General features: G+C 40.4%; 1 protein-coding gene across 38 annotated transcripts in view; it reads right to left on the bottom strand.

The window, feature by feature from the left end:
- Nucleotides 1-26,740, bottom strand: part of DTNA (dystrobrevin alpha) — a 359,383-nt gene that overhangs the window by 175,039 nt on the left and 157,604 nt on the right. For all 38 annotated transcript variants that reach the window (XM_070220869.1, XM_070220878.1, XM_070220881.1 and 35 more), the window contains exon 2: nucleotides 16,877-17,006. The gene's annotated coding sequence lies outside the window, so the exon portion shown is untranslated. The remainder of the gene's footprint in view (nucleotides 1-16,876; nucleotides 17,007-26,740) is intronic.

The following is a 26,740-nucleotide window of genomic DNA, read 5'->3' as shown; positions in this document are numbered from 1 at the left end:
AGTTAACTATTGACGACAAGTGTGATAAAAATAAAAGATGTTCGATAATGAAGCAAGTTAGGAGAAAAAATAATGCCGACTATAGAGAGTAAATTATTATGGAAAAACAGAGTAAGAAACAGTTGAAAAAGGATATAAGATGACTTAAGGGGAAAGATAAAAAGAGAAGCATATGTGGTTCAATAGAATACAGAGCAAAATGACCCAGAAGAGGTAACAGGAAAAGAAGACCGAAGAAATACACACTACCAGGAAAATTGTTTGAATACACCGAGACACGTGACAAAATAATATTTGAAATTTCATTCAATATACTTAAGTGAATTCGGTTTTTGGAATGAATTAAAATAGGTTCATTTGGCAGTTAAACACATTTTATATAAATTGACCCATAACATAAAGATATTGGGCACTTTGGCCCCTTCTGGGTGTCTGTGGTGGCAAATACTGCATCTGCAGAGACTATCCATCTGACATTTCAAAGGCTCCCATATACGACGTTGAGGAGTTCCCCGGCGTCAGTGTGGGAGGTATTATCCTTGCTCCACACTTCACACCAGTCAATTCCTCATCTGGCCACTGCCTTCCATTTAGAACCTCACAGTGACGTGCGAAATGGAGGAACTGGAGAGACCCTTATAGAACGGCGAACAATAAACAGGAAGAGAAGTGGCATAGAAGCCTGGGAGGGAGGCACTTAAGCATTTGAACGGATATCTGCACGTAAATAATGGTGAGCAGGTGTTCTTCGTGTTTTACTGAAGGCACCACAGCATGCTTTTGCCAGGTGAGACATTAGGAAGGACCTTTTCATATAATATCAAATTTATAGCTTGTAAGTAAAACACAGCAGAAAGGCATTAGCAGTCTACGTTGTTCATCAGAGATAAAAAGAGTTTTGGAGGCTATTAGCTGCTCATACTTGTTACGGATGTAAAGGCACTTTACATCCTAGTGAAGACAGAATTATGTGTTTATATGCTCCTACACACACACACTCAACAGAGATAAACCCTAAGTCACACATTAGATCCTGCGATTCGGATTGCTCACCTGCATTGTCATAGTTGTAGCAATAATTTCCAAAGTATTAAATACAAACACTATTTGTTTTATTTATTTCAGGCTTTATGATATCTTTGGTAAATATCGTAGATCAATTAAAAAATAAAAGTGAGCAAAAATACTTTCTAATCACTTGTAATCCCAGCAACCACAGTTAACATTTTTGTATTTACCTATTCATATCCATCTCTATGTAAATAAGTAGATTTACATATTTTGTAAATATCTACAAAAATTGATCTGTATCATCATACACAAATGTGATACTTGATTTTAAAATGGATTGTTGCTTTTCAAATTGCATCCTTTCCCATAGACTTAGGGAGGCTACAGACTTCATGATGATCTTTTTTGGGATAAATTTTAACGGGCCTATTGTGCCTAGCCTGGAAGACAGCGGCAGAGAGAAGAGAAGCTAAGCCACTCAAAAATACTGTGTTCATTTTGGGTGGTATAGCTGGAAAATTATGAGTTATGAACTGGAATGGGAAGGGTCTGCGGACTAGCTCCAAGCAGAATGGGTGCTGAAGTTCCGAACATGGTGGATGAGGTCCAGGTCAAGGGGGACTCCTACCTGAAGGCGAAGCAGGTTCTAAAACATGGTGGCCCCGGAGGAAACAGCCAATGTGGGACCCCTTCTGAAGGGTGTGACTATGGTCTCAGGAATAATTATGATGATGGCTAATTTTAAATATTCTGACATAATATCTCTCTGTTATCATCAAGATTTTAGGAAAGATTTGAGAATTGTTCTCAGCTTCATAGTGGGTAACTAAGTCTGTGTCCATGCTTGGAATGGGATATGAAGAAAGACTATCCTCTCTGAGAAAGTGACACTTGAGATGATACCTCTCAAAAATGAGGAGGAGGCCTTTCAGCCAAAGAGAAGAGCACATGGGAGGTCCCTGAGGCGGGAGAGAGCCTGATGTGTTCAAGGAACGCAAGAAGACCAGCGTGGTTGGAGCATTATGCATAAAGGGCAGAGGGTCATGGCATGGAGAAGTTGGCAGGGACCAGAGCTTTGTAGGCCATGTTAAGGATTCTGTAAATTACTCTAAGTGCAGTGGGAAGCTTTTGAAGAATTTAAAACATAAGAGTAACATAATCCAACTTTTATTTTTAAAAGAACACCCTAGCTATGGTGTGGAGAATGGATATGTGTAGGGCAAGAGTGGATAAAGTAAAACCAGTCTGGAGGCCAATTGGTGATTCTGGACCAAAATGCTGACAATGGAGACAGTGAGAAGTGTACACATTTAAAATATATTTTGGGGGTGGAATTGACGGGAATCAGTCATAGATTGAATGTGGGAGGTGAGCGAGAATAGGGTGTAAAGAAAAACTCCCAGCATTCTGAAATGAGGTGCCATTTACTGCACAGCAGAATCTGGGTGCAGGAGCATGTTGAGACATCTCTGAGACAGTTAAGCAGTGATGTCACACAGGCTATGTCTATATATGCCTGAAGCCCTGAAGATAGAGCTTGGATGGAGATGTACGTGTGGGAGTTGTAGGCACAAAGAGATTGTTTCAAAGCCACGGGGAAAGGAGAGCATATGTGGAGAAGCATGCCCAAGACTCCTCCCCAAGACAGAAGGCTCAGGGAGGTGGGAGGAAAACCTTGTGAACGTGTTTCTATGGAAGTTACGATAGAAGAGTTTTCAGAAAGAAAGAGGTGATCTTTGAGTTGAAAGCTATTGGGAGGTTGAGTAAGATGAGAATTGAAAAAGCATTCATTGGTTTCGGAATATGGAGATAACGATGACCTTAATAAGAAGCTTTCTCGTGGAATGGTGAGGGGCAGCAGAAGAATGGGAGGTGAGGAAGTGAAGTCAGCCTGTATAAACAATTTCTTTTTCTGGAGAAAGTTGGGTTTGTAGGAGAGCAGACGTGGGGCAGCAACAGAAAGGAAATGTGAAATCAGGAGAGTATTTCAAATATAGGAGACTCTGGAAAATATTTACATGCTGAGGGGTGTGGCCCACTAGAGAGACTGATGATGTGGGAGAGAAAATGGCTGACCAAATAAATGTACTCAGTTCTTAAGAGGGTAAAAGGGGATGTGATACAAGAATATGGGCAGAGAAATTGCCTCTCCTCTGACATGAGGGAAGAAGGAGTTGAAGGCTGCAGATAAAGGGATATTTGTACATTTGAGAATGGAAAGAGGGAATTCCTACCTGATGGCTTCCATTGTCTCAATGAAGTAAGAAGCAAGGTTGCTAGCTCAGAATGAGGAATGGGGAGAAGAGGTTTGAGGCAAGCGGAGAAATAATGAACTAGTCATTGTGGAGAGTAGGAGAGTGAGCTGACTAGAAGAACAGTAGGCTAGCCACAGTGTTGGAAGCACACCTAAAGTGGTGATCGTGAGCCCAGCATGATACTAGCATGCTCAGTTGTGTGGTTTTCTTCAACGAAGCTCAGCCAAACAGGTGAAAGTATGGCTAAGTCAGGGGAGTGGGTTCATCCACGGCTCAGCTATTGCCTGAATATGATGGGAGGGAAGATGTGCAAGGGAGTCGAAGGTACATAAAAGAGAAGTTTGTACAAGGGGTGGACGATGGAATCTAAGCAAGCAAGGAGAGAAGTAAAGGCAGCAGGAGATTGTTCACTAGTGGGAAAGAACTAGGACCAAAAGACCCTGTCACGAACATGAAGAATTGCAAATGTGGAGATCAGAGCCGGAAGGGTAGGATGTGGTGTGTGGAGAGTGGGATACCTTATTTTCTGCTTGTGGGAGCGGTTCAGTTTCTGAAGATAACTAGCTCCAGTGATCAAAGAAGTGGATTGCTGAGATCAAATGGAAGGATTTTTCCTGGATACAAGGAAGGTATCGACTGGATCATCCATAAGTATACTAAAGTAATCAGAATGGAGATAAAAGTTGTAGTGGGGATATCCATGTGACCTACGCAGAGCCAATCAAAGTCCTGTGGGAAACAAAGTTAAGCTCTTTTCTCTGTGATCTATGGCCGGGTAGATTATGTATGCTGCGAAGTGCTGGTGGCTTTCCTTATAATTGCACTGATAGAGCCTCCTTAAGTATTAATCCAACACCAGAGAAAAATTGAGCTGAGAAAGGGGAAAGAGCCAAGGTCCTGAGCATAACCTCTGAACCCCTGAATCTACCCTTTCTGAAGCCTGACTGTCCCTGTTTTGTTAAGCTAGCCTGAGTGATTTTTTTTTCTTGTCACTTGTAAACACAAAGCATAAACTAATATGTGTGGGTCTGTGTCACAAAAAAGAAATATATGGAAACATAACAGGTTTGTTGTTTGCCTACCTAATATCCATTCTTCCGTTTTTCTTTGTGGGCAGAACTCTTATCCACGCCTCCACCATAGGTCTCAAGGACAGATCTAAGTCAACCACTGCTATTGCAATCCCCTTGGCAGTGATGCCAGGAACATATGAAGCAAAATTTGCTGGGGGGAGGGTAGTGGATTGAGTAGTGTGATGGTTAATTTTATGTGTCAACTTGACTGGGCCATGAAGTGCTCAGATAGCTCTTTAAATATTATTCTGGGTGTGTCGGGGTGTTTCTAGATGAGATTAACGTTTGAATCAGCAGATTTAGTAAAGCAGATTGCCCCCAGCATGGGTGAGTCTCATCCAGTCTATTGCATGCCTGAATTGAACAAAAGGCTGAGCAGGAGAGAATTTGCTCTCTCTGCCCAGAGGTCTTGGTCTTTGAGCAGGGACATCAGTCTTCTCCTGCTTTCTGACTCAGACTGGAACTAGTTCATCGGCTCTCCTGGTTCTCAGCCCTTCCGACTGCAGACCTGGGGACTTAGGCTCCACACGTGTGTGATCGAATTCTTTAGAATAAGTTTCTTTCCATATATATCCTATTGGTTCTGTTTCTCTGCAGCATTCTAATACAAATAATGTCCTTCAAAAATTCCTGTTCACCAAGAAACTCAGAATGTGACCTTATTTGGAAATAGAGACTTTGTAGATGTAATTAGCTAAATGATCAAGATGAGATCGTACTGGATTAGGGAAGGTCCTAAATCCAGTGACTGGCATCCTTATAAGAAGAGGAGAGGACAAAGAGAGAGACACACATACAAGGAGAAGGCGATGTAAAGATGGCGGCAGAGACTAGAGTGATCCAGCCACAAGCCAAGAAATGCCAGTGATTGCAGGAGCCACCAGAAGTTAGGAAGAGGCAAGGAAGGATTCTTCCCCAAGCCTTTAGAGGGAACGTACCCCTGCCAACATCTTGATTTCAGACTTTTCTCCTCCAGAACTCTGAGAGAATAAGTTTTTGTTGTTATAAGCCACCAAGTTTGTGGCTCACAGATCAAAAAATGTTGGTGAATGAGGAAATGGTGAATGATTCTCCCTGGCTGGGGCACAAGCTGAGTGGTGAGTAATGGCCAAAGAAGAACCTGAAAAAGTAGTAGGGCTCAGCTTGCCATCACCGGAAGTATGGAAAAGCAGCAGATGCTAGATCGTGTGAAGGACTAGGTCAAGGGGATTATGAGTCAAGAAGCAGAATCATGCTCTGAAAATAGAATTCTGTTTTCTTTTCACATGCCATAGGTGATGGGGTTCTTTTGCAAGTGTTGGCTAAGGTAAATTGTCTGCTTCCTGTTTTGTGATTGTCAACATTTCCCGGGGGGTTTCACACTGCCGCTGCCTAGCTGCTGCCCTTGCTCTTCCGGTAGCTCAGATTCACTGAGGGACAAGCAACAAGCAGGCAAGAGGGCTTCTCCAACAGGAGAAATTAGCCTGTCACTCTTTTAAAGGAGGAGTGTCACATCCTCCTGTGACACTTGCTTCCTCAGGCACTCTCTGTTTCACACCATCAAAGCTTTGGTGCACAATTTGGCTTTTTCTGTACTCTAAGCCCTGTCCTGGAATCCCATCTTCCCTTCCAAAGTTATCTTCCAAAGAAGGCTCTTAAAGTGAAATTTCCTTTTTCAGGAATTCATTGTCTCCTGTTCTGACAATGTCATCTCCTCTCATCCAGTCTATGTCCCTAGAACCCAGCCAATTCAGTCTAGACTCTGGGAGTAGACAAATTGACATGAGTAACTCTCTTGTCAGCCTGCTCAGATGGCACATGCATCTTTTAATAGGGACCCTCTGGGGACGCAGAGTTTCAGGGAGCACAGAAGGTGGCTAGTATAGGGATCGTTGAACAGAGGAGCATAGTGACCTTGATGAGGATTATTTTAGGCTGGTTACTGTTAAAAACTGCAGATGAGAAGGAGGCTCTGAGGAGTGGAATTTGCTTGCCCTTTGATGAGAGACAATTGCATTTGTGAAGGAAGTCTCCATCTGTGGGGGCTGCCTCCCACTTTGCACCAGGAGGAAGGGGGGATGACCTTATCGTTAGAAACTCTTAATGGGGACAGCAAGGACTTAAGTCTTGTTTATTGTGCTTGTCTGGTAACCTCATGTAGCTGACTCCTCCCACCACCAACATCCTCCTTTGTCTTTGGCCAAAGATAATATTTAAGGTGGTGGCTTCTGCCATTTACTTAATCTGGTTTGATTCTTATCTAAAAGTTATAAGACCACCCAATAACCAGACGCCACCAGCACTGATACCATTTTAACAATTTCTTTTACATATTCTTCCCTTTGTCTTGTAAAAAGATAACTCACATACCTATGCCTTAAATTTAGCCCTACCCTCAACTCATGTTTGCAGTGGCAGCAGCAGCTCTGACTGCCCATGGGTCCTGTCCCTGTGCTGTTCCATACTATTCTCTAAATAAAAGAGCACTACTGCCAGATTTTGAGAGTCCAAGAAATCTTTCTTTCGACTCTTCGGCTCACTGACCCCACATCAACCTGAGAGAAGCTGATCCTTGGAGTCTCATCTACTTTGAATTCAGGGTCCACTACTTGCTGATTGAATGGCCTTGAGCAAGTTTCTTAACCTTCTGAGCCTCAATCTCATTATCTGAAAATGAAGATAATGCTACTACTTACCTAATGGAATGGTGGTGAGTATTAAGTAGGTAACCTATGGACAGTCCCTAATGCGGAGACTGGTACAGCACAATTGTGGTTCTCAATATTTTAGAGCAGGGTTTCTCAACCTTGGCACTACTGACACTTTGGGACAGATAAATTCTTTTCTTTAGGAGACTGTTCTGAGCATTGTAGGATGTTTAGCAGTGTCTTCGCCTCTACTCAATGCTAAGAGCACTCCACACCCCCTCCCCTGGAGGCATGACAATCAAAAATGTCTACAGGCATTGCCAGATGTCTCCTGGGGGGCAAAATTGCCCCTCATTGAGAATCACTGCTTTAGCGTCAAGTGAGCAGGTCTTTGTATGCCTCTCAAGAAAGAGTGGTAGATGATTTTCTGTCGATCTATAGGGCAGAGTCCACATACATGGTTTTGCTATGAGTAATGACATTTTTCTTATTTTAATAAAAAACCAACCTTCTTTCCAAGCACTGAAGTGTGTACCTTGTCTGGTGTACTTCATATTTTCAAATTTCCCTCTCTGTGGGCACAGGAGGGTGATGCAACGGCAGGACATGAGGGTGGGGTCCTATACTAGGATCAATGTCCCACGCTGGCATTTCTTTCATGTCTTATTTTTCCCCATTAAAAATTCATGCGAATTTTGCTTTCAACTCAGTAGTATATTCATTGCTAGTTTCATAAAAATGTAATGTCCCCCTTCCCTTTTATTTGAGTAAAACATTTTAACAAGGGTTTTAGTATTTTATTCTGGCACTTTAGAAGCCAGGCATAAAACCAAGGAGCCCAGTTAGAACAGAATGGCATTATATGGATGCATTTCGAGTTGTTGTTGATGTTTTCTTCAGAAGGTATGGGTATTTTTTATTTTATGGGTTAATTTCAAATCCTGCTAAAAGTCTTCTTATTCTACCCATTTTTCCTTTGCTTCTCCATTGCTTTTTCAAAGATTTTATTTTTCCTTTTTCTCCCCAAAGCCCCCTGGTATGTGGTTGTATATTTTTAGTTGTGGGTCCTTCTAGTTGTGGCATGTGGGATGCCGCCTCAGCATGGCTTGATGAGCGGTGCCATGTCCACGCCCAGGATCCGAACCAGTGAAACCCTGGGCCTCTGAAGCGGAGCGTGCGAACTTAACCACTGGGCCATGGGGCCGGCCCCTCCATTGCTTTTTAAAACAACGGCCTTTCAAAAGGGGGAGAAATGTTTCAGAATCCTTAAAAACTCAACTTGGAAAAGGTACCAGTATCAAAGAATGTAATAAATGCTGAGAAATATTTTCCCCCCAAAACTGATCAAAGAGAATCATAAGCATTTGGAAAAAGCTGAGAGCATGAGTCTTAGCAGACATTGCGTTCTGTATTCTGTAAAAACTACATCAAAGACATTAGGACCTAGGCTCTTTGCTTCTCTGGTCATTCTCCGAACCCCTACCAGATCATAGAGAAGGGCATAGTCAAACGCTAATTCTCATTTTTATGACTTAGTGAGCTACTTCTGAGAAAGCCACTGTTTCCCCAGTCCATTAGAAATGTCTGGGATGGCCAGTGCAGAATGAAGGTTGGGGTCATCCAGCTGAAACTAATCTCAAAGTTTCAGGTGTTCATTTACCTTCTCCAGACTCTTGACACACCTCCACCGGTTACTAAGCAACCACAGCTTATTGTAGTTGGTCTACATTAAGCACTAACGCCATGTGTGAGTAGGAAGGGGCTCTGAATATTTTAATGAGAAGGCAATCATGAGCTGAACTAGACTATTATCTTTGTTATTAGGTAAGACAAAAGAGGAGGGCCATCACTTTCAGAAAGTGCATTAGCAACATTTTACTGAAAAGCCTTCACGCTTACAGGTGACAACCCTGCACACAACAGCCTCAGAGCTGGATGATATGGAAAATCTCAACGGTGTCCGTCTCATCAGACGGAGGAATTCCTGTTAAGAACTGTGTTCAGGACAGCGGTTTACAAGCCCTGCTTCTTTGGCCCTTTCACTCCTCGTACTGTAGGAAGGGAGACTCCAGGAGCGAGTGGGGGAGTTTTTATTTTAGGGTAATTTCACAATTGTGCTTAATGTGTACAAGTGTTTCTTGCCAAAGGAGGATTCGAAGTGCTGTGGGAATGTGTCAGGGATTCAGATGGTGACTTGCTTTGTCTTAATCATGGTGGCATTGTTGGCCACGTAGGAGGTCAACGAACAGAGGGGGGCTACCTCTGTGGTAGTATAACACAGGGGTTTACTGAACTGAGGTCATGAGAGGCTCGTTTGCTGTGGCTGAATGGGAAGAAGGTAGGATGTATCTGGAATGCGATAAGGCTTTTTTCTCTCCAAATGTGCCTTTTGTGGATGCTACTGCATGGGAAGAAATTCAACTTCAGAAGGGAAACTGTGTGATACTAGAGTCGTTCATATATATTAGGAAGGAGTGGTATAATAACAAAAGCACGTTTTTAGGAAAAGACAGCCACCTTACACATCTATGCAACTAGAACTGGAAGAAAAATTGCAGCCAGTGTTTATCCAAGTCTGAAAGCGTATCATACACACACATAAACACGGCAAAATTTCTAACCCACTGTTACAGAATTGTTGGGAACTGACAGAATAGAGCGCTACATTATTCATCTGCTTTGATGATTTGAAACTCTCAGACTCACAGTTTAAGGTTTTGCTAAAATAAACTCTGCACAGATTTAAAAGTCAGGATTTGAAAGTTACAAAAATCAATCGGTTAAAATACAAGCTAAAACAATAAGCTGTCACTCACATAAATGCACTCACATTAAAGCACGTTATTATTAACTTTTGTAAACACATCACAATCCTTAGTTTTTCATAGGAAAACATTGCTCCGTCTATTCTTACCATGATCATAATTTTTAAACTCATACTTATGTAAAGGTAAATAACATTCCACAAACTCTTCTGGGGAAATAAGAAATCCACAAACAAAAGATAACTCAACAGGCAGGGACATGACCTGGGAAGGTGAATAGAATTCTCATTTTTTTCTAAGATAATGTATATTTATCTTACTCAAAGGTAGACACAGCAGTGTACATACGCTGCTCATCTTTTTAAAAAATTCTTTTCCATCTCTGGAATTTTAATAAGTTATCCATATAACAGTAGTAGATCAAAGACATGTATCTTTTTGTTTTAATATATAAGCTACATACGGATCACACTATTTTACATTTTTTCCTTTGTGAGGAAGATTGGCCCTGAGCCAGATGTTAATCTGTTGCCAATCTTCCTCTTTTTGCTTGAGGAAGATTGTCACTGAACTAACATCTGTGCCAATCTTCCTCTACTTTGTATGGGATGCTGCCACAGTGTGGCTTGACAAGTGGTGCTAGGTCTGCACCCGGGATCCGGGCTTGTGGACCCTGGCCCACTGAAGTGGAGCACGTGAACTTAACCACTACGCCCCTGGGCTGGCCCCATTTTACATTTTTTAAAGAAGTGATTATGTTACAGTCACTTTAGTTGCCATTTTTAGCATCATGTGCGTCATCACCTGGACTGTTCTGGTATTCCCATTAAAGGATAGTTTAGGGCTTTTCTGCTGGGGTTTCACATACATGCACACAAGACGGTAAGCAGGATGTGAGCCAGGAAGACATTTCTGGTTTTGATTGGCTGTATGTCCAGCACCTAGCAAAGCTCCTGATGTTTAGTTAATTCTCAGTAAGTACTTGATGAATAGTAAATATACTTCTATGTATTATAAATAAAACCAAAATCGACCTTATTTTGTTAGTCTTCTCTCTTTACATGTGGAAACTTCTCTTGGGGGAAAATAAGATCAAGAATGTCAAAATATTGACAAGTTTGTAGTACGGTGGAGAGGACCTAGGTGGTAGGAGACTCAACTCCTAGCTATGGCTTTGCTGCTAATTTTTAGGGTAGTATTTAACCTCTCTGGGCCTCAACTTCCTCAAATGTAAAATTAGGGGGTTGCTTTGGCCTGAATGTTGGTGTCCCCCAAATTCATATGTTGAAGTCCTGATGCTCAATAAGATGATATTGGGAGGTGGGAGGTGATTAGCTCATGAGAGTAGAACCCACATGAACGGGATTAGTGCTTTTAGAAAGGAGGCCTGACAGAGCTCCCTAGCCCCTTCTACACAGGCAGACACAGAGAGACAGTGTCAGCTACGAACCAGAAAATGGGTGCTCAACAAAACGTGACCATGCTGGTGCCTTGCTCTTGTGGTTAACAGCTTGTAGAACTGTGACAAATAAATTTCCATCCTTTATAAGCCATTTAGTCTCTGGTATTTTGTTATAGCAGTCTGAACAGACTAAGACAGGGGTCTAGGCTAGACAATCTGAAATATCCCTTCTGAGGCTTAAATTCTATGATTCTAAGACATAATCTGTGGCAAATTCAACTAGGATATTACTTGGAATAATTATATTTTATTTATCTCAGTTCCCAGGTGCCTAGCACAGAGTGAGAGAGCATAAGAGATGTGTAATATGTGTTTAAAGAACGAATGAATGAATGCTCACTATAGGTATAAATGTGGCATAAGCATCCTTAGGATTTTTCACAAAAAGAAGGACTCCTTCTCTATGGATACTGATTTTTGCAATTAAAATGAAGTCAGATTGCTTTTTGAAAATTTTGAGTTTTATTTATATCAATTATTATTCTTATACATGGTATTTGAATAGTATGATTTTTTTAAAAATTCAGAACATGTTTATGTACTCTCTTAAGAAGCGCTAATAGTGTCACTATGATGTCTACATAAATTTTTATTTTGCATCCCCCAAAAAACCTTTTCATAATTAGCTATAAATATTCATTTCATAAATATTCTGAAGGAGAAAAAAGGTAGAGAGACAGAAACCCTTGCCTTAAAAAGCCCTTAGCTCTAGTGCTGATTCTATATACCATTTAGCCCTAAAACGTTATCAGTCTACAGCTTTAGACATCATTTCCAGGCTTACGCTCACATCAATAAATGAGGTTTTTGCTTAAACAAATGTCTCAGAACCATAAGGTGCTATATCTTTTAAACTCTCATTGAACAGAAATAATGCTAATTTTAGCATCAACTTATTTGCCGTGAGAAAAGAATCTGTAGACTTATAAATAGTTAACTCCTCAGGAAATGTTTTAAATGGAGGATTCTAGCATTATCTTACATACATATTCTTCTCATAGGATTAAATTGGAAAGCTCTTTGAGAACGGCAATTTGCTGCAGTGGAAAGATATGACTTAACAATCTTGTCCTGCCACTTACCAGAAACAGGACATTGGCAACTTACCTAAACTCTTGAAACCCTAGTTTTCTTATCTAAATAAGGAGGAAAATAATAGCTAATTTGAGGAGTTATTATGAAAATTAAATACGATACTGTTCGTGGAGCATCTGCTTTGGTGCTTGGCACAGCCTGGCCCAGATCCTCTCTGTAAAGCCCTCTTTCCCCTAATGAAGCTCTCCTTTTGCTTGTAATGGCTGGATGAAGTGTTACAATCTTCACCACACTGGAAGCACTCAAGCATATCTCAAAATATGGTCCTCCATACTCCATTCAAAACCATAAAAGGAGACTACTCTGAGCTTGGTATGAGAGATTCAGAGACAAAAAAAAAACACTTGGCATTAATCCTTGATGAAAATTTCAGAGGGAAGATGGACAGATACCATGAGAAATTACATGAGGCCGTGAGTGATTGAAGGAGATTGCTTTTCTTTCTGTTGTCTACAATAGGAGCTGATCTAGAAATGGCCCACAGGGCTGTGTGAATCCAGAGATCGGACCGGTAACTGTTGAGCCAGGAGGAGTTCATCAAGGACTTCACTGAACCCGTTAACAGCAATAGCTGTGATGGAGCTTGAAAGAGGACTAGGATATTGCAAGTCATTGAAGAGTGCCTGGGTGCTTGTCGGTGAGGGGGTGTGGATGCGAGAGTCTAGGCAGAAGAACCAGCATGAGCTAAAGTAGTGGCACAAAGAACATGGCCTAGAGAAGGAGATCATTCCTATGCTAGAAAGGTCAACTGAGGAGGGGAAAAGGTGGATGCTGAGACTCAAGAGGTCTGTTGTGCCTGTACTATGACATGCTAAGGAATACAGGACACAGGTTTGTCCCGCAGTTGATGGGGCAGCCAACACTGGCTTTGAGATTGAAGCGCACGAGGGTAAGTAGATCATGTTGGCTACTGTTTTGGGGCGCCTATGTGTACCAGGAACTGTACTTTGTTGTTTTATGGATATTATTTTCTGGTTCTCCTTACAAATTAGACATATCTTTTTAGGTGGGGAATCTGAGGCTTGGAGAGCTTTAGTAACTGGCTGCTCAAAATTATACATTCTTAAATCAAGCAAAGGCATGAAAGGAGCAATAGGATTTTTAAAATATTAATTTAAGAATGAACTATTAAAGAATGGAAATGATTAGATCTGAACATAAATTAGGAAGTTGATTTAGGCAGTTGTATTTTAAAAGGAAAGGAAAGTAGAAACAACGAAAAGAGGGAATTTGTGTTCAAAGCGAGGCTGTTCAAGATCTGGGCAGGATCTCTTAATTCCGATGTATTCTAGTATGACATAAGTTTGTAAATAATAAACAGTGTTGCTTCTGTGTTTTAGTTACTTGATGACTATAATACATGAGAGACGGTGGAACAAAATAATTAAATGCTCAGGCTCTGAAGCCAGACTGTCTAGATTTGAAATTTCACCCCAACTTACTTAACCTTGGGTAGGTTATTTCACCTTTCTGGGCTCTAGTTTCCTCATTTTTAAAAAGGGAAATAATATTATTTATGTCATAGAGCTGTTTAAGCCTGAAATGAAGTATACGTGTATACAGAACAGTGTTTGGTATAAAGCAGGAACTCAGTCAGCATTCGCCAGCACTTGCGCCTTTGTCCTTATCCCCCAGTCATTTATTTAGAAATTGTCTACGCTGTGCCAAGTGCTGTGCTAGTTTCCAGGCATACAAAGATGGATAACAGATGATTTCTGCCTTTAAACACTTCTGATTTTTCCACCATCACACTCTGTGGCTCAGCAGAAGCACTACTGATGACATCGTGGCTAAAGCACTTTTCTGAACTCTTCGGGTACCAGTGATTTAAAATCTCCATTCACAATGTTGCTCATTAGTGTAAGGACTAATGCCTCCACTCCTCCTACCGTCTCCTCCAATATGACATTAGGATCTGCTTAGCCTCACTTATCTTTTATGATAGTTTGCCTTTACCCACCAGGCAACATTGCGATGTTAGTGAGATTATTTCAGGAGCCACCTTCTACTTGGGTGTACCAAACCCTCAGAAGCTAAACGTTTGCACCACTGCCTCAGGAGTCTCTTCTTTGCTAATTCACTACACTTACGCGTGATGGAGTATGTATTATTAACGGATGTCTTTCTCTTCCCAAGAGCTTTTTTTGAATACGACTTTATAAAGCCTCGTTTCCATAAGCTCTAGAGAAATGTTAATCATTAGGATTTTCAGTGCGGTGCCAAACTAAGGAAGATGTGTTTCGAGAATGTCAGTTATTCACTGCGTCTTGAACCACACCATAAAGAACATCCCTACACATCCCTATGTCTCTTAATTTTAGGTTATGAAGGGGTCCAAGGATTTCCGCCCATGATGGCATTTTCACATCGTCCAAAAGGACTCGCAATTAGGCATTGCAGGTTTAACATTAACATTGGTTGAATAGATGAAGAGTGTTGGTAGGAGGAACACCATGTCCTTGTGAGTGTGTCCACAATACATTGAAATGGACAGATGAGCAGTCACAATGACCTCTGAGAAAAGACTGAAAAGGAAAATGTCTACACAAATACATGAGAAGGAAGTGAAAATAGCAAGGCACTTAACCAAGGGAAGTGCCAAAATAATTAAATTAAAAGCTACTTTAATACCAACCACACCCTTTAGAGTGAGTGGGATTGTGGGGACAACGGTAAATAGTTTACTTGTCCAAAAAGACAGACACTGGCATCCTGATCACGATGCTTTCCAATATATTCAGTATTTATTAAAGGAAATGTGTTCAGATCATAAGGCATCTTCAATTAGCACACAACCATTACTGAAAGAGAGAGATCAGATCCATAATAAAACAGATCTGAAACTCTAGACTTAAACATGAATGCAGGAATGAAATCGATGCCCTGAGATTAAGTTCTTATCCCATACACGCAGAAGTTTGTGAAAAGTGAATATTAAAAACGTTAAAATCATATTTGATACGGATCTGAGAATTAAAAAAATATTCCCATTAATGTGACACGTAAGATGGGAATTTTGATAATGACTTCCTTAATAGCAACAAACTAACACCGCAACATTGTATAGCTTAGAATATGATTTTAAATCTTTTAAGCTAAATTGTTTTCAGTGTAAAAATCCCAACTTTACATGTAACTTTAAATTTATTTTCTGAGAACCATTTATTTTCCTTGGGAGAAGCAAGCAATCCCTGTTCACTTTTCTTCCGATCATTTTTGGAGAAATTAACAAAGTACTGATTGGTCAGTTAGGCTCTAACCAAGAAAAGAGAAAACACACTAAATATTTAAAGCAGATGGAATTCAATCCAGGGAATTGGTTACACAGATGATGGAAGAATTGAGAGCTAAACTGGGGATAATGAACCAACCTGGAGATTAGCCCCAGCATGAAGCCAAAGGCATTAACACCCACAAGTCTCAAGGGACAAAGGAAGAGGTGATATTACTGGAGCTCAGAGTTCAAGGTCCCTGGGGGAAGCTGGAGGCAATGGAGGCTGGAAAACCCAGCCCATAGGGGTCAGCCCCCATGGAACCAGCAGACTAAGAGCAGGGCAAGGAATGGATGTGAAGGTCAAAACAGGCATAGACTGGCCAATCAGAAAATCGAGAGTTAAATAAGTTTTCCATTTTCATTTTCTCCTCCAGAGTAACTGTTACACTAGGAAAACTGATTTACTGATATTTTTAAAGGCACTAAGTTTGGCTCCTGGGAACTGCATTCAACAAACATCTTGTAAACAAATGAAATCACCATTTTAGTTCCAGATACAATGTCAATAAACCAAATTTACACACCTTTAAGATTATGAGAGAATTATCCACCCTCACTTTGAAGTTAATCCGAAGTTTATTGACAAAAGCATCCCTGCCTTTTGGATTCGATTTAGACAGTGGTCAATGCTCTGTCAGTTGCATTGTTTTATTCAGAATTGTGAATATAGCTGTATTCTGATGTTCTGGAAATTACCATTCTTCAAAGTAGATAATAAAAACACACTTTGAAAACTAGACTCAGGAGGAGGTGGAAAGCCACCCAATTTCCTCAGTAAGACCACCCACTCAATTCCTCCATTCCTTTCCATTCTGAGAAATGACAATGGCACGTTGCAGACTAATTGTAAAGCATCAATTTGTAGGTTCATGTCTTCTGTAGCATGGAAGGATAATTAAGTATGATGACATAAAAAATATTTATCCACCCATTTTGTGTCCAGGCAAAACAAAACAATGTGTGTGAACATGTGTGTGCTTAATTGTATACAGCAGTTTAAAACCCACACCAAAACGAAACCATGCCCTACTTTAATTTAAGCAATATCAAATCTCCCAATGGACAGCCTCTAAAATGTTGTCCTTATCTCACACACTTATCTCTATCATCTCACACCTCATAGTTCAGATGGTTTCTGATGATAAAACTAAATAAAAATACAAAAGGCACAGTCTTTTACTGTCTGGCACCTCACTAAAAGTGCAAAATGTTGATAATATTTAACCCCACTTTCTTTTCATGCAAAGAAGAAAGGCATTTTAAGGGGAAACAGTTCAATGCCCATCTTATATTCTTTGTCTCAGACACACTCACCTAAAATTCAATGAAGAAACAGCATGAACCTTCCAAAACCATCTATTTTCTTTTCTTTGCAACGGCAGTTGACTATGGCATTTAAAGGCTTCTCAAGCACTTCATCCAGGGACTGGTAAATCTTATTGATCTGCAATGAGAAAATACACTTTTATTTAGCTAAGCAACTCACTTACATGTTTACTTACAGAAACAGGAAGCCAGGACAGGCAGACCTAGAATATATGGTATTTAAAAAATACCCTCCTACACTATTAGTGATTTGTAATACTCAACTCAGAACCTTGGTTTGCATTTACTCTAAGAAATATTTAGAATAATCGACATTTGTGCCAGAAGTCATTTTACAGATGGGGACAGTGAGACCCCAGGGGGTGAAGTGACTGTCAAGAGTAAGCAGCTGGTTAGTAACAGAGAGTGACCTTGAACCCTGAGCTCCTAGCAGAGCTCTTTGTTTTTAGTTGATTAAAAACCCAGAAATGGGAAAACATGGAATCTTCTGTATTTTCCAAGTAGGTAGTTTTCTGGAATATTGTGTTACCATAATTTCTACTAAAGCCAAGGAAATTACAGTTGAGGTCAGAGTCCTATACCAGAATCTCCTCTAATGGTGCAAGCTTGAGCAACCCTTAGTAGATGTCCTGCAAGAGCGAACGATAGCAAAGGCCACCTGACGGTATTTAATGATCCATGTGCTTTATTATGTTGGGTAGTAAGGACATAAATAGTAGTTTGGAAAATTATCTGTTAATGTTTCTTAACAAAGTTGAACAATTTTAGAAGCCTCTGCCTTCTGAGGAAACTCACAGTTGAGACTCGAAAGAGGGAGGCTCCAGGCTGCATTTCCCAAAGCCGAAAACTCCCTGTCCCTCTGCCCGGTGGTGACCCAGAGCTCCACTCACTGTGTCCGTCAGTGAGCTGGTCTCTCCCAACAGTCTTCCTTCCTCAGGCCCTTTCCCCTTTTCTTCAACTACCAACACACAGGCTGGATGTTACTATCCCAAGTGCTAGATGCCTTGAAGCAGCAGAAATTTGAAGTTCAGGAAATCCCATGTTAAGATGAAGACAAAGAGTGGGGAGGAGGGGATCACAGGAAATAAATGGGAGAAGGCGTCTGATGGCAGAGGGGGTGGACGAGGAAAGGGCAGAGGAGCCTAGGTCTGCATGCTGGCTGGGTGGTCGATGCCCTCTGTCTTCAGCTCCAGCCATGCCCTTTCCTCTCCCAATTGTTTTCTTTAACCCAGGTCATCTCAAACAATTACAATAATTATTCAGCTTTTATGGCTTCAGGCATCCTATGATTTTAGGTTCATAGAGAAAATTCTATACAATAATTCTCTCTCTCTCTCTCTAATCCAAGTTCTCAGACATATTCATTATTGCATGAGATTTATTTAACAGGAGATAAAGAAATTTCCACTACGTCGTTAACCCTTGTTACGTCACGTTAGAACCCAACAGTCTTTCCCTGTACTTAGATCCTAAGTACATATGTGTATTTGGGATTCTTTGAATTAAATGTGTTGTTACAACAGTAGTATTCTCAGATACTTTTTGTTTTCTTAAAGTACATGCTACAATTTTTATTTTTTATTTTTTGATGAGGAAGATTGGCCCTGAGGTAACACTGTTGCCAATCTTCCTCTTAATGCTTGAGGAAGAGTGGCTCTGAGCTAACATCTGTGCCCACCTTCCTTTATTTTTTGTATGTGCGATGCTGCCACAGCATGGCTTGATGAGTGGTGTAGGTCCTTGCCTGGGATCTGAACCCACAGGCCCAGGCTGCTGAAGTGGAGTGTGCTGAACTTAACCACTGTGCTATTGAGCCAGCCCTGCTAAGATTTTGTTTTTAAATTGGGGTTTGGGTAAATTAGCCCTATGCATCTGGGAATAAGTTGTATATTATAATATTATTCCTTTCCCCACTCAATGAATGCAGTTTTCTAAGCCACAGCATCAGGAAATAAATGGAAATCTTACACAATCTTACATGCTTTTATTTAAGACTATGTGTATATTATATATTTAAAAAATAAACTTTGCAAACATAGATAAACTTACATCCAACTCTATCTGGCAATATAGAGTCACTCAAGAAATCCCTTGGTATTGGCTTGGGGACCTCTGAGGATCTTGCTGCTAGTTGTTGCTCCCCTACCCAGCAATTTTGGGAAGGTTGCTATGTTTTGTTTTGTTTTTTTTTCCCAAGGTCCCTGGGTCAGCCCAGACTGAAAGACTAGGAGGGAAAGGAGAAGATGCTCAGGTAGAAACACTGTGTTAAAGGAAGCCATGGGGTGGCTCTGGTTATTCACCACAACTGGGATCCATGATTCCAATAAAAGTTGCAACTTGGATGATATCTGGATTGTAAGCCGGCTTTAGTTTTTGCCATTCCTTGCCTACCAAGGAGTGGCCCCTGTTTCAGCATGTATCTTGCAGGTGATGATTAAAAGCAGTTGTCTAATTGGAGGCAGCCCCATCCCTATCCTTCTGAGCTTCTGTCCTCTGTGAATACTCCGGAGTATGCAGAACTGAATAGCCGTGATTCTTTCTGCTCTTGAGCCTGAGGGTGGCAGCCTCCCAAACTGCCACTGAATTAAAGGCATCGCCCCTACTCTCCACTCTTGCCGCAGCCCACTGGAAACTTGCAAAGCAAAATCCTCATGTAAACATTGGGTGGGAATAGAAAACGAAAGCTTTCTCTGTTTAAATTCTTATTTAAATTCTATCAGCTAACTTAAACTCTAGGTTGACTAATGTGTGACTAGAAATTAAAATCTAGTGTCCTGGGATGAAATAAAATACTGTCTCTTTATCTAGCTTCCTGAAGAGCTTTTAGTTAGTGTCCGGATTTGAGTTGGGAGGCAATAGCTTACCACGGAGAACCACAAGAGAAATTAAGTATTTTGCTAAGTTGGTACCATATTTTAGGCATACACATTGTATGGGAATTGCAGGAGGTAGATTTTTGCTTAATAAGATAACTCCTCCAACTTAAAGCACACAAAAATAGAATAGGCCACCAAAAAAAAGACAGTAATCTGCACACTAATGGTGTCAATTTAAATAAAGGCTGCATGGTCATTTGTGGTGGTGGGATTTAGTCAAGCACCTGCCTTCATTATACAAGGATGGCATAAGCGGTCATTCTCAACTGAGATTCTGTGGGGCCAACCAAAATATTAGACTGGAGTGGAGTTAATATTCACATTATTACTCATCTTTTACGTCCTTACTGATCTTTCCTCCGAAAATAGCACTCCCCCCTCATTCTCTGTTGCTTACCCTGATATTACTCCTGCATAGCTCTTCCACTATCTGATGTATTATTTCTTCATTGTTCGCCACTTCACACTACAATGTAAGCTCCATGAAGGCAGGAATTTTATTCACTATTGTACCCCGATGCTTAGCACAATGCCTGATAAGTAGTAGGCCTGCAGTCATATTTACTGCATGAAGGAATGAATATATATTTTGGTTCTCTCTACTTATAACTATTTCATCCAATTTGTTCTTTCTTCCTCCTAGGAGTTTGTACCACACTGAAAATAATTTAATCATAATGGGAAGAATTCAGAGGCCTTTTATCTACTTTCATTATTAAGTAGAAATAGGATTGCCTAAATGTTACAAGGAGGAGTGAAGGCAATACTCTCCAGTCCTTCCTCTGTAGTCTTCTTTTCTCTTTTACTTATGCTTGGGAGACTATAGTGCCACGAGTATTTGTTATTAGTGCCATCAAGTTTGGGTTTTTTGCGCCATCCTCTCACCTTCCGGTGCTGTATCAGACAATGCTTCCAATGCTATTCATAGGGTTTTCATCGCCAATTTTTTCAGAAGTGGGTGGCCAAGTCCTTCTTCCTAGTCTGTCTTAGTCTGGAAGCTCTGCTGAAACCTGTCCACCATGGGTGACACTCCTGGTATTTGAAATACTGGTGGCACAGCTTTCAGCATCACAGCAACATGCAGGCATCACAGTAGGACAACCCACAGATGGACGGTGTGGTTCCCTGACCAAGAAACAAACCCAGGCTGAGGTTGTGAGAGCACTGAATCTTAACCACTAGACCACCGGCCATGAGTCTAGATTACTAGATATCAGAGGTTAGGATGGAGACCACTTTCAGATCATTGAGGCCATAAAGGGAGGTTCAGTGTTATAAGAACCAGTTATAGATGATGACCACCACAGATATGCAAAAGGTGCTCCAGAGAAATGCAAAGATGGAGAGCTACACTGCATTCATAAACATACGAATGTTGGTCTTTTCTGGTGTTTGACACTGTTGGTTGGTATAAGTTGTAGCAGCTATTAAGGGATTTTGGTTAAGAATGATCAAAGTCACTTGAGAAACAATAACTACTTGTTCAAATAATTTCCCAACAACTTAAATAGATTCTGCTTTCCACAAGTGACTCTTTGCTGCCATATTCATAAATGGCATGCGAGGGTTTCACACCAGTGCTGAGGCTGAGCTTGGGATCCTGGAAACACAGCATCAGTTAGATTCTCAACAACAAAGAGGCTTGGAGAGGGAAAAAACTTAGGTCTGAAAGGTCCCTGAAGCATCTTCTGGTGTTATGGAAAGGAGACTGAACTAGGATTAGAAGTCTTGGTTTTATTTTTTGTCTCTATCACTAACTAGCTGCACAAATCATTTACTCTCAACTGGGTTTCAGTTTTCTCGTTAGTAAAATGAGGGTACTGGTCTAGACCAATGGTTCTCAATCACAGGTGATTTTGCCTCTACCTCCCCAGGGACATTTGACAACGTCGGAAGACATTTTCGTTTGTTGAGGGAGGGTAGGTGCAACTGGCATCTAGTAGGTAGAGGCCAGGGCTGCTGCTGGACATACTACAATGCAGAGGACAGCCGTCCGCAAAAAATAATCATCCAGGCCAAAATGACAGGAGTGCCAAGGCTGAGAAACCCTAGTCTAGATGGTTCAAGTCCCTCTCAGTCCTGACACTATTCTATAATTTTACCGCTAGTCCCATCCAGACCTCTGAAGTTGCACAAAGTAAGCTTAATTCCCCGTTTGAAGCTTCCCCCAAATCTATATACCACATCGAACTCTTTCCTGTACGTCCCAGCTCTTCTCCTAGAATTCCTTCACACTCAGGCCTTGGTGTTTCCACACAACCCTTGAGTTCCTTCACTGTAGTGTACGATTTGTATATACATGCAAAATTGTCATGAATTTTCTTCTCTCTCCCTCTGTGCAGCTTCAGGGCAGGGACTGTCCTGTTTATTTTTTAGCTTCTTTAGCACGTCATCTTTAATGAGGAATAATAATCCTTACTAAATGTTTGTTTCAGTAAATGATTGACGGTGGAACAATCAACAAACATCAATCTCAGCGTTTTCTCACTCAGTTCCTAACAGAGCCACGGCATGAACTAATTCAGATCATTTCACCAGATTATTAGTTACTTGCCTAAGAATGTCTAAGTGGCTTAGGACGCTACAGTAAAATGGATTTGGGATTGTGGCTCTTGGACTAAACTCAGAATCACCCCAGACACAAAGATATCAGGTCAGAGTCAGGGAGGGGACTGCTGGGAAATGGGCTTTTCTGGATGCTTTAGAGCTGGAGACAGAATCAGCGCTCAGGGACACTTGAGCACCTTCTCTGTTCCAAGTATTTATTCTTGTTGACACAAAAAGTTCAGCCTGAGAACTAGAAAGGTCTTGGATGTCTGTACATATTTCCTATTAAGGACACAGATTGTTACTTCAAGCTCCCAGGATAAAGAGGCTGTGGCATTAGGACAGTTTAGCTGTTCAGATCCAGTGTGGCCCCATCACAGGAAGGCAAAATCACGCAGTCAGGTGGACCCCTCCCACCCGGGACCCCCAATCGCCCGCAACCCCTCCCACCTGCACCAAGGGAAGCACTGTTGAGACTGGCTGCATCTGCTTTTATGCTGTGCAGCCACCTCATTTCTGTGAAGTTTTTAAGTCTTTGGTGAAATAATCTTGGAAATTAATCTACTCTCGGAGCTGTGCCTCTGTTAATTTCTTTCCATCAAATTATAGCCCAATGATTGCAGAAACACGGCGCTGTACTTCACAATTCCAGAAATCTAGGTACCTATACAGGGAAAGCAGAGTCACTGTCACACCACCCTTCTCAGTCACCTCCTATAATACTCCCTAGAACACAGAACAAGACTGTAAGAGGATACTCGAGCAAGCGTAAGACAGTAGCAGTCTTGAGTTTCACTTTTGATATTTCACCAATAGACAAGGATGAAAAAATCAGACTTCATCCCGTAGGTTAAAGTAAGATAAAGCAGAGAGAACAACAACATTTGGACAAAATAGCTGTCAGAAGGAACGGACACGTACATTCAGCAGTGAATAGAGAATTACTTAGACCATAAAGCCAGAGGCTTGCTGATATTCAGAAACCCTTAAGAAAAAAATATGGTGACTTGCCTGTTCAGAAGAGTATTCAGTCAACTGTTTTAAAGGTGATGAGATGGAAAAAAGTGGTTTACAAAGAATTTCTCAGCTGTTTCTTGCACAGCAATTTTTTCAGAGACTGCCTTTGTCCTTCTTTCTGTTACAGCTTACTGTAGCGTTAAGGCAGTTGCTTACCCAGATGATATTTGCATTTTAAAGGGGCACCTCCCTCCCATAGATTTACTGTACAGTGCTTTTCACAGAGGAGCTCAATGGCTAAGAACTCACTTGAGTGTCCATAGTTCTTTTCTCTTTTAAAATAAGAAAAGTAAAAATAATTAGCTGTATGCTGGTATTTATGAATAGGCAAGTTTAATAAAAAATAGATCAAGAGATGGTTGGAAACTTATAGTTTTTTATTTTTTTAATCAAAGAAACTTTCTTTTTAGGAAATGTGGAAAATATAAAGAAAACTAATCTCATCCACGTTCCCCTACCCAGAGACAATCTTTAGGAAGATTTTATACATTTATTTCCAATTATATATGCACATATATGTATATGTACACACATTTATACACACATAATTTTTAATGAAATTGAGGGATTAAAAACTACGTATAATTATGTTTCAATTTTTCTTTTTTGTATCCTCCTATAATTAGTGATCCATACATATTTAGTATAAATACTTCCTCTTTTTATAGCCATGAGATTGTTATCAAACTTGCTAATTAAAGGATATGTCACATATGAATATATAGGACATCCATGGTCACTGAATGCTTCGTTAGTTTATTCACGTACTTCAGATATACTCACATTCATACAGAACACATTTCTGCTGTATTTCAGGGTAAGGCAGTAGGTCATCATATTATTTTATAGTAGTGCTTATTTTGCTATGGAAATTTCTATTGTACAAAACCCATGTATCTCAAAATATCAAAAATAGGAGTCATTTTCTCAAAATACACATTTAAAGAGAGTGATTATCTTATTTCGTATCCTTTTAAAAAATACAATTTCAAAACTAATGAGTGTCTGATTCACCTACACAATCACTGAACTGAAGTATCTCAAGTTTTCTTAGATGAAAATCTCCTTTAATGAATTAACTAGAACGACATGCAACTAACATAGAGAACAGGCAAAAACTATCCCAAAGTGGTGACCTCAGTAAACCTTTAAACTTAACATGTTGAAATTAATTCCAAGTAAGGCAGAAAGATTAACATATTTTTTGCTGACCAGGAAAAATTGTTTACCCAAGCTCAGCCTTTACCTCTTGCATCTCAGTACACCTGCCAAATTGGTCAAAAAAAGAATTAAATTGAACTTTGAAGGTTGAATCAAAACGTGTCAAAGATTTATTCAATTAATTATTTTTTTTTTTTGAGGAAGATTAGCTGTGAGATAACATCTGCCACCAATCCCCCTCTTTTTGTTGAGGAAGACTGGCCCTGAGCTAACAGCTGCACCCATCTTCCTCTATTTTATATGTGGGATGCCTGCTACAGCGTGGTTTGATAAGTGGTGCATAGGTCCCTAGCCGGATCCAAACTGGCGAACCCCAGGCTGCCGAAGTGGAATGTGTGAACCTAACCACTGTGCTGGCCCTTCAGTTAATTTTTGAGAAGACAAATTTTTAATTAGCCACATGCAAGTATAACATAGATTCTACTGAAATCTCCTGGGTAATATGTGACCATCGTTTATTTGTTAAAATCCTACACAATCTTCTACGAGATTAATGATACAATGTGATTTGATATGTGTGAGTTTGATTTCACTGTGATGTAAAGATCCAAACAAATAGAAAGAAGAAAGGAAGGAAGGAAAGAAGCCATGAAAGTGGATATAGGCAAACAAAAGCAAAATTAAAAAACAGATTTTCTAGGACCTTTACCAGTTACGTTAGAAACATTTAACAAACGGGGATGAGCAGATAGGGGAGTGAAAGTTTGCAAGCAGAATACCGCATCTCCCACAAATATCCTGAATTAAATTTTTGTACTAAGCACATAGAATTCCACATTTTTTTTTAAGCATTACTCTTCTCTAATAGGCATAAAAGCTTAGCCACAAAGCTCACTCTCAAAACGACACGTATGTAGGGGCTGGCCCCGTGGCCGAGTGGTTAAGTTTGCGCGCTCCGCTGCAGGCGGCCCAGTGTTTCGTTGGTTCGAATCCTGGGCGCGGACATGACACTGCTCATCAAACCACGCTGAGGCAGCATCCCACATGCCACAACTAGAAGGACCCACAACGAAGAATATACAACTATGTACCGGGGGGGCTTTGGGGAGAAAAAGGAAAAAATAAAGTCTTAAAAAAAAAAAAAAAAGACACGTATGCAAACATAGCGGTTATTTGGGCACAATTTCAGCAACAAACTCTTTGGCATGGAAACCAGATTCTTCATTCTTTTTTTTGGCTTGCAATGTATATCTTGTTTCCCCAGAAAAAAATATTTACGTGCAAAATATGGATGGGTGTGTTCTTAGACAAAGAAATGCTTTTTCTGGAAACCATGAAGAGAAAGAAGGATGTGATTCTGGGAAGAACGCTCAGGCCCTGCCCTTCAGTGGTGCATTCCTACCTTGACTGATGGCCTTGAAGACACTCTATGCCTTAGCAGCCACCTGAGGGCTACTGAGGACCGACTTAGCATTTTCACCTGACTTAGAGGTGATGAGTATCTTTTCTGAAAACGGAGATAAAAGATACAGCATTTCATTTGGTATCAGTTAGTTGCCAATCTAACTTCTTTGGAATAAAAAAGAAATGATACTACATACCCTACACCATAGGTTCTTGCTTTTTGTTCTCAAGACCCCAAAGAGCTTTTGTTTATAGAAAAGAGCTTTTATATCTGAGATATAAAGTCTCAGATATACGTGTTATATCTATCAATATTTACCTTATTAGAAACTGATTGGCAAATTTAAAAGATATTTATTTATAAATTTATTTACATAATGATAAACCCCTTAAATGTAACATGAATAATACCTATTTTTAATAAGATAACAACATTTTCCAAGACAAAAACATGTAGTGAGAAGTAAGGCATGATTCTACATTTTTGGAAATCTCTTTAATGTCTGGCTTAATAGAAGATAGATGGATTTTAGTATCTTCTTCTGCATTTAATTTATTACAATATATTGTTTTGGATGAAGACTATGAAGAAACTTCAAACTTACACACACATGCAGTTTGAAAAGGTAGAATATTTTCATAGCCTTTCAGATGATTGTGGATATTTTTCTTTGATGTGATGCTCCAACTCAACAAGTGGTTGTTTCTTTCTTTTGTTTTTTTTTGAGGAAGATTAGCCCTGAGCTAACATCTGCCACCAATCCTCCTCTTTTTGCTGAGGAAGACTGGCCCTGAGCTAACATCCATGCCCATCTTCCTCTACTTTATATGTGGGACGCCTACCACA

This window comes from Equus caballus, chromosome 8 (genome assembly GCF_041296265.1).
Source record: "Equus caballus isolate H_3958 breed thoroughbred chromosome 8, TB-T2T, whole genome shotgun sequence".
In the NCBI taxonomy this organism is placed as follows: Eukaryota; Metazoa; Chordata; class Mammalia; order Perissodactyla; family Equidae; genus Equus; species Equus caballus.
This window is presented reverse-complemented; position numbering and strand designations above follow the sequence as displayed.